Source organism: Rhipicephalus sanguineus, chromosome 2 (assembly GCF_013339695.2).
Source record: "Rhipicephalus sanguineus isolate Rsan-2018 chromosome 2, BIME_Rsan_1.4, whole genome shotgun sequence".
NCBI classification, from domain to species: domain Eukaryota; kingdom Metazoa; phylum Arthropoda; class Arachnida; order Ixodida; family Ixodidae; genus Rhipicephalus; species Rhipicephalus sanguineus.
This window is the reverse complement of record NC_051177.1, coordinates 134,383,023-134,390,522: the sequence shown is the minus strand read 5'-3', so window position 1 is coordinate 134,390,522 and position 7,500 is coordinate 134,383,023. Positions and strand designations below refer to the sequence as shown.

The window sequence follows — 7,500 nt, the reverse complement described above, 5'->3', positions numbered from 1 at the left end:
ACTATATTGAAAGCCTGAATAAATCTCAGAAAAACATTGTAGACTGGGGCCTCACTGCGGATTACAGCTTTTGGAGGTTGTACGCTGACCTTGAAGAGTGAGTACTTTTGAATTCTGTTTCTAACTTGCTTATGCATGCTGAAAACTACAAAATAAAGGGAACACGCCTTGTTAACTGAGGAAGTGTTTATTTAGAACTGCAATATGCGCTTAAATTTGAAGTTTTAATAAAGTTTCTCCCCCCCCTCCTGCTCCTCTGCCTTAGCCCCGCCAACCGTACCTTTCGGCGCAAAGCGGCGCAGTTGCGATTCGATTCTGGGACAGCACAGCTGAGTGCTTGGTGTTTCGCGCTCTGTCAAAGCTTTCCCCCTCGTCTCCAGCGTAGCGAACCTTCCACATGCACAGACGGCATTTCTCCAGCGTCTACAGCTCCGAGTGTGATGGGTTCGAAAGAATACTGCTGCTAAGAATACTGCTGGAGAGAAGCAACAGTGTCGATAGGCTAATCTCGCGGGAGAGAGGGCTTTGGCGCAGTGTGAGTCACGCCAGAGTGAAGCGGAACGGCTTTGCGCGTTCACGGCTCAAGTCACGCACTCTGCCATTCGCGTGCCTGAAGCGCTGCGTGGCATTGTATGCATGAGCGGAGGCGTAGGTTACCAAATAGCTGGAGACCGCACAGTTTGCAATTACTCTCCCGAAAGGACACTAAAGGCAAGTTCAGTCGACGGTGATTGCTGAAACAACTTTCCAGAAACCTCGTAGTGCTTGTTTCGTGCCAAGGAAATGGTCATTTTGAAAGAAAATCATGCTTTACTAATCCGCAGAGCGTTAGCGCACTTCAAGTCTCCCCCCTGAAATGGTTTCCTAACGTAACGTTTGCCTTGCAGAACGTTACCGGCCTCTACTTCCCGGCAGCCGACGCTGAGGTTTCTACTCTGAAGGGCACAATACAAGCCTTGTCCAAGTTGCGGTTGACCTTGTAATCCTCTGCACGAAAGTGGAGCGAGCACACGCGAAGATTTCATGGTTCTTTAGCGCACTGTCGCAAAAGCACGACAATGAGCCACTCCAGCGTAGGGTTTATTTCTGGCACTAATTGGAAAGTCATGTCGGTTTCTCTGCTGGTGCTACTGTTGCTAACGCGTCGCACACCGTTCATGCAATGTAACAGGGACGCGGCATTTTGTCGAACTTTCCGCAATAGCGACTTTCACGAGCGTGCAAAGGACACGCATTGGTACGCGATAATGAAAGTACCTCTGAGGCGCGACCGCGCGAGCTGAGAGGAGCCCGGTGCAAACAAAACTTTCAAACCACCCGCAACGTTTTCATGCTAACCAACTTTTTTCCAATAATGAAACAGAAAAACTCAAGCAGCATTATATTACCTCTTGCAATGTACGGAATATTATGTTATTATTATAAGTAATTTGATCACTAGTGATTACTTGTACTTAGGACTCTTCACGTAATCGGACTGATTCCAAAATGACACACTGGTGGCGCATATCATGTCCTACATTTAGGACATAATATTTAGGACTTATTGGATGACAGCGATAGAAAAGAAGCCGGCCCTGAGTAACTACCGAAAGGGAAAAAAACGAAATAAGGAGGGAAAGGTTTTATGTAGGGGTGTGCGAATATCAAATTTTTCGAATACGAATCGAATACGAATACCCACCTTCGAACATCGAATCGAACATCGAATATCAAACGAAAAATGCCTGCACTGTAACAATATTTTATTTAACATGTTGCTATTTGAAAAAAAAACATTAACAGCCTGACTGGCAACAAAACATACACTGATATATCCAGAACACAATGTCCAGGCTAGCACAATGCATATCACAGCGCAAGCAAATATCACGTCACAATTAAAGTAATGACTAGATGTTATCATGAAGAAATATGAGTTGCTCCACATGATCAGGCAGCAGGCGCTCCCTTCGAACAGAGACAACCCCCCTGCCACTGAAAAGGCACGCTCACTTGGAACAGAAGTGGCTGGTATAGGGAGGTACATGGGGCAAAACTCTGCCAGACTGGGGTATCTGAAGGTGCCTACAGTCCGCCACCAGTCACATGGGTCACTGTCTTTCTTTAGAAGTGGTCCCGCATAGTAAACGAGTGGTAGTGCGGCACGTTACGGCCGCATAATATTGAAAATGTACAGTTACATGATAGCCAACAGCGCTGCGCGTCGGAGATGCACCAGCAATAAATCATACGTATTGGGGCGCTCGTCGCAGGCAGATATGGTGCCTCCGTGTACTTACGATGTTTATCGCACTTCTCGGCAACGTTTTAGCTGTGCGAAAGCAGCAGAAATGTGGAAGACGAGTTATTTTGTGCATGATAATCAACTCGCATAATCGAATTTTTCGAATATTCGACGTTATCGAATATTCGAAACTTTTCAAATACACGATTTTCGAATCGAATACGAATATTTAGAATGTAATATTCGACGAATATTCGAAACTTCCGAATATTCGCACACCCCTAGTTTTATGATAATTCAAGGGGAAGCGCTTTACTTTTTGAAGCAAGGTCGGGCTGCCTTAGAACGCGTAGTTATAAAGCGAGATTCAGTAACGAAGAAGAACAGTTTACATTCTGCGGGGGAACTAAGGAAACGATGGAATATGTACTGATTGAATGTGGCAGTATTCACCCAGGTATACGTGTGGGCACGAATCTACATGAAGCCTTGGGTTTCAGGGACAACAATGGAAAGCTGAACACGTCCGCGATAGAAATAAGTAAGAGACGGTTAGAGTATTGGTGGCGAAAAGTAGAGATAAAGAACAAAAATAAATAATGTGGGAAAAAAAGGTCATTCTGCCTTAAGAGGCAGAGAGATGGACCGTGAATTTATATTTTTTTTGGTATAATAGCATAATTTATTCAATGTAGATAAGGTATTAGGCCAACATTAAACAAGAAAGCTTTTTGTTTCTTTTTTTTTCTTCGAGCCTGGTGACAGACATGTCACCGCCCGTTTTAAACGGGACGCTCATAGCATCCATCCATCCACACATTTACCTTAATTTCTGAATTAATAGAGAACTGCTGTTGATATTACGGACGTTTTAGGCGTTCTCAAGCATTCAACTTTCACCATGACACACATTGTTATTCGTATTTATGGACCCTTAAACGACGACGCTTTCCATGACAACACATCGAGTACCGGTGTATATTATGTTCACTTTGATCCCATCTTTTTGCGGGATTCGTGGTATGTTGTGTCCGGGTGTATGTTAACTATTGCAGCTACCACAATTGTTTAATCACGATCTATGACACCAGCCGTAGGGATGGAGATGTGCCCTCAAGCGAAACGCGGTACAGCACATCAAACGGTTACTGCGAAACAGCTAGCAATGTTCGTTGTACAAGATCTCATCAATAAAATTAGAGTAAACAACCAACTACTTCCCTGAAGACACGTATCATTTCTTGATGTACCGATTGCTATGGTGGAGTGGTCAACCATGTTTTTTCTATCGGTACGTCTATTGAATTCGATCCTGCGGATGTATGAGCGAGCGTAAACCTGGCGGCACGTGATGTCTTGAAAGCCGACCGACAGCTGGTCTTGCGACAAGCAAGCGCACTGTCCTTTCTGCCTGCAAAGGGTCTGGGACATACAGCACACATGTTTTATGCTGTCAAGGCGACATGCTTCGCGTGACGGCGTCGCAGGACAGCCAACCGACGGCATTTATTCACCGGCTGTGACTGCTAGAACGCTAGCTTCACGCACTGGAAAACCTGGCGTGTTTGAGCCACACGAACAATTCGAGGAACTTGTAGCGCTGTTCGTAAAAGTAACTTCTTCCGGATTCATTGGACATTGGATTACGTAACTCAGTGAGTTGTCTCCACATTTTCGTAGCGGTGTGCTCCTGATAAGCCACAGCGTGAATACGTGCACTGCCCGGTTCAGATCGGACACACATCGGTTGGCCTTCACATATTCCACGGCGCTTGCGTACGGTGTTTACGGTTAGCGGCGCACGCATACGTGTCCAGCACTATCTGAAGATCCATGTTTAAATGAAGGATGGACGCTCATAGAACCCAACTGTACTGTGCCTTGTCCATGACGCCGTGGGGTTCCCGGAACTGTACCATTGAATTATTGTTGGTCGTTCCTCAGGCCGGGTGCATTGGCTTGGTACTTGTTTCAGAAGCGCCCGATGTGTTTCTTCTGTACGGTGACGGAGAAAGAGCGCCTTCGGTGAACGCATGTCTTCTTCTTTGCTAGCCCAATTCCTGTGGCACATAGTCCTTTTGCATTGGACATGGTAGTGCGGCTTGCCCAATTCTCGTGGCATGTACTCGTTCGCGTGGTTACGCAACCGACGGTGACGGTGACGCCGCTCAATGCAGGGATGGGTGCCTAAGAGTATCATGGCCCCTAGCATAGATTGAACATATCGACCATAAACAAGGCGGAATAATGTGAATCGAGTAGTTCCTTGCGCTGCGGTGTTTTACGTAAACGTGCGGCAGGATTTCGTAGCACGTTTTATGCTGCACATACACGTATATAGAGATCATGTCCGCCAGCGTTTTGTTTAGCCTCTCTGTCAAACCGTTAGTCTGAGAGCGGTATGCAGTGGTCTTCCGGTGGTTCGTGTAACTGAGCTTGAGAATGTCATTCAAGAGCTTTGCCGTCAACGCTGTCCCTCAGTCAGTGATGATAAATGACGGGGTGCCGTGACGAAGCACAACGTGATGCATAAAACTGGGCGACTTTGGATGATGTCCCGTGTGGCAGTGCCTTCGTCTCAGCGTAACGTCAAGTAAGCAGTTGCGATAATGATCCACTTCTTTCCGAAGACAAATGAATGTTCCCAAGTAGGTTCATTCGAACATGATGAAATGGCGCACGCGGTGGGTCGATGGGTTGTCGGAGGTGTGCAGGCTTTAAGGCTGGTGACGTGCGACGCTGACAGTCGCGGTATCTTTTCACGTAGCCCTTGAAGCAAGCAGCCAGGTTAGGCCAGTAATGTAACTGTCGCGACCGATCGACAGTCCTTGAGTAACCCAGATGACCAGATGTCGGCTCCTCGTGGCAAGCTAACATGATGTCACCGCGAAGATCTGCAGGCACGACTAGAAGATGAGATCTGCTGCTGACACCGGTGTTTCTTTCGTATAATATGCCCTCTCATAAGTAAAATGAAGGCAACGTTCACGCAATAGGACGAGGGATTGACGTAGTGCCGCCCACTAAATGATCGATGATGAGCCTCAACACAGCGTCCGTTCGTTGTTTAGCGATCAGGTCCACCCCGCTGAGAGTATCTGGGAAGGCGCTGTTGTCTTCTGCGGCTGCACTTTCAGATTCGAGAGGAGCTCGAGATAGCGTGTCGGCATCTTTATGTTTTCTTACCAACTTGTATACGATAATCACATTGAATTCCTGAAGTCGAAGACTCCATCGTGCTAATCAGCCAGAAGCGTCTAGGAAGTTAGCCAACCAGCATGAAGAGTGATGATCAGTCACAAATTTAAAATTGCGCCCGTAGAGACAAGGCCTAAACTTCGCAATAGTCCATATTACCGCGAGGCACTCCTCCTCTGACGTTGAATGGTTGATCTCGGCACCTGGCAAAGTGCTACACGCGTAAGCGATAACACTTTGTGCCCTATCTTGAGTTTGCGCCAAGATAGCTCCGAGACCGTTGTTGCTGGCGTCAGTGCGTACCTCTGTGTCAGCGTCCTCAGCGTAATAGCCAAATACGGGAGGAGACGGAAATCGACGCTGCAGTTCTGCAAAGGAAATCGTTTGTTCATCGGCCCAGAGAAATGGAGTGTCGTGACTCGTAAGTCTGATTAGTGGCCCCAAAATCTTAGAGAAATATTCGATAAATTGGCGATAATACGCATACACACCCAGAAATCGTCGAACACTTTTCTTGTCCGTCGGGGTCTCGAAAAGTAGCCACCCTAGCAGTCTTCTCGGGATCGGGCCGACCACCAGCAGCGATCACGACGCAGCAAGGAACTTTAGATCTTCGTAGCCGAAATGGCGTTTCTCAGGCTTGAGAGTGAGGTCAGCCGATCGAGTGGCTTCGTGAACACTCAGAAGGCGACGAAGGTGCTCGTCAAACGTTTCCGAAAACACAACGGCGGCATCATCGAGGTAGACAAGGCAACTTTTCCATTTGAGGCCAGCGAGAACGGTATCCATCATTCGCTGGAATGTGGCGGAGCGGAACAGAGGCCGAAAAGGGAGCACTCGAAATTCGTAAAGGCCGTCCGGAGCTACAAAAGCAGGTTTTTCGCGCTCCCGTTCATCGACCTCTGTTTTCCAATAGCCACTTTGCGGGTCGATTGAGGAAAAGTACCTTGCGCGCCTCAGCCTGTCTAAAGAATCGTACACCCTAGGCAACGGGTGAATGTCTTTCTTTGTCTTGTAGTCAGCTTCCTATAATCAACACAAAACCGAAGTGTGCCATCCTTCTTCTTCGCAAGGACGACTGGTGATGACAATGGGTTGCTTGGGAGCTGTATTACGCCGTCTTGAAGCATTTTCTTCACCTGCGTTTGAATCGCACGTCGTTTGGTTGGTGAAACACGGTAAGGCTACTACCGTATAATTTGAGCGTCGTCGTAGGTGATGGTTGGGTGTTTCGTAATTGATGTCTGAAGTAACTTCGACTTAGTGCAAAGCAAGTGTGAAACTCCAGCAACATGTCGCGCAGCCTTTGCTTCTTTTCGCCAGGAATCGTGGGCCTTATGTCGACTCCGCGGAGAGGTGGTTCAGCAGTACTGATCGACTCGGAAGCAATACACTCAGTGACGTCGGCTACTGGGTCGGCGTACGCGATGACAGCACCAGAGAAACGGTGCGGGTGCTCGTAGCTGAAGTATGTGACATGAACCTCGCAGTGGCCATCATGAAGGTCAACCACACTTAGTGCTATGCAGACATTTTGCGAAAGGACTAAGGACGACTGCTTTCTGCAGTCACTTCGCCGTGTACTAATCCAACACACGCCACTTGAATCACGACACTTGCGCGCGGTGGTATCGGGACAGCGTCGTCTAGTACACGCAGACATACTCGATGATGGATTGTGTCGTTCGCTGCTGTGGCACTCTTTGTCGAGAGCATGACGAGGCGTTGCCGAATGTCGATGATAGCACCGTGTTCCCTGAGAAAGTTTATTCCAATTGTGAGGCCTCGAGAACACTGTCGTAGAACGCTCAAGCTGTCAACAAAGGTACAACTGCGAATCCATATTCGTGCCGTGCAATTGCCGAGCGGTCTGACGATGTGCCCGCCAGGAGTAAGAATTGGCGTTCGGTTCCAAGGCATCGTCACTTTCTTCAGAGGGGCGGCCAGTTTTTCACTTATTGTAGAGGAGCCCGCACCCTCATCCACTAAAGCACTGATTGTCCGTCCGTCGAGCAGTGCTGGAATGTAAAAGGAAACCTTTCCGGAATAAGCCGGTGACGTCGTCGTCGGTGGAT

The 7,500-nt window shown here is 47.8% G+C and overlaps 1 protein-coding gene across 3 annotated transcripts in view; it reads left to right on the top strand.

The window, feature by feature from the left end:
* Window positions 1–5: 5 nt before the first annotated feature.
* LOC119383684 (uncharacterized) overlaps window positions 6–7,500 on the top strand; it is a 111,407-nt gene continuing 103,912 nt past the window's right edge. Inside the window, exon 1 of one of the 3 annotated variants that reach the window (XM_049412619.1) lies at window positions 6–97. The gene's annotated coding sequence lies outside the window, so the exon portion shown is untranslated. Of the gene's footprint in view, window positions 98–3,805; window positions 3,883–7,500 lie in introns of those variants that run through there. The other 2 variants (XM_037651960.2, XM_049412620.1) reach the window with 2 other exon arrangements.